This window comes from Gopherus flavomarginatus, chromosome 13 (genome assembly GCF_025201925.1).
Source record: "Gopherus flavomarginatus isolate rGopFla2 chromosome 13, rGopFla2.mat.asm, whole genome shotgun sequence".
In the NCBI taxonomy this organism is placed as follows: domain Eukaryota; kingdom Metazoa; phylum Chordata; order Testudines; family Testudinidae; genus Gopherus; species Gopherus flavomarginatus.
The window spans coordinates 8,344,183-8,345,377 of record NC_066629.1 but is presented as its reverse complement, the minus strand read 5'-3'; the positions used below and the strand labels follow the sequence as shown (position 1 = coordinate 8,345,377).

At 54.5% G+C, this 1,195-nt stretch overlaps 1 non-coding gene across 1 annotated transcript; it reads left to right on the top strand.

Annotated features, from left to right (window-relative positions):
- The first annotated feature begins 291 nt into the window (after window positions 1-291).
- On the top strand, window positions 292-364 carry TRNAF-GAA (transfer RNA phenylalanine (anticodon GAA)). The gene has a single exon. It is a non-coding gene; the product is annotated as a tRNA-Phe (tRNA).
- Window positions 365-1,195: the final 831 nt, after the last annotated feature.

The window sequence follows — 1,195 nt, the reverse complement described above, 5'->3', positions numbered from 1 at the left end:
CAACAGGGTAGGGTGGCAAGTGGTGGCCAGACTCTCACCGCCAGGGTCTAGTCTAGCTCACGGTCCAGCTGAACTTCCTCCCCGCACCACTGGCCCCCAGTCCCCTTCCACCACCAGGTCAACCCAGGAACTAAGGCAGGTACGGGGTGAGGAAGCAAGTCAAGCTGAGCAAGGCAGGCAAAAGTGAGTCTCGTCTTAATGGCCCGCCCACAATGACGTCCTTTTTGTGTGCAACGGCTGCAAAAACATCCTGGACAGAGAAGCAACAGGCCAAAATAATCCCATACAACTGCCAAAGTAGCTCAGTTGGGAGAGCATTAGACTGAAGATCTAAAGGTCCCTAATTCAATCCCAGGCTTTGGCAGGTTCTTTCATCTTCTTTGTGCAGGGGCAGCTTGTTCTCTGGCAGCACAGTGGTGCCTACACCCAAAGTGAGCAGGGCTGACCTGTAGCAAAGCAGTTTTGGGGGCCCCTTCCATTAAAAAAGTTGCAACATTGTATTCTCCTGGGACCCCTGCAGGGCCTGGGGCAAATTGCCCCACTTGCCTCCCCTCTGGGTGGCACTGAAGGTGAGTCTCTGATCTTGGGCTCTGCAGTAGGAAAACATAGAATGGGCTTCTGCCCCTAGTTGGCCCACCTGACCTTTAACGATGAGAGCTGTCTTTCCCAACATGGCAGGAAGAGAGCAAGGCAGGGTGACCCTCAGGAATGGTGCCAGAGGGCTGCTGGGTAGTGACAGGCAGGGATTGGGGATGAAAACTCCTCTGTGCAGCTGAGCAAGCGCAGCACCAGGGAAGGGGCATCTGTGAAAATGGCTGTGTGGAAGGGATTTGGGGGCCCAGGAGGAGGTGCTTGATGTTCAGTGTCTTGGAGCAGGTGGACTTGGACATGGTGGGTGTTCAGGAAATGCCCATTAACAACTCTAGGGTAGCTCAATAGGCAGAGGGTGATTGGAGGAAGGGCTCCCTGTCCAGGGAAGAATGATGGGCCTGGAGTCTTGTTTTTCACATTCGCGGTGCGAGTACAGAAGGTGGTGGAACTCCGACCAGGGAGGGCATTACTGGTAAACTTTGGACACACTTTTACAATGAGCACTACCAGGCACAGGTCTGTAGTGAGGTCAGCTTAGAGGAGCTCACTCCGGCCACAGAGGGGGTTCACCTTTCTGCGGGGACAGACCAGGACTCTCATTGAC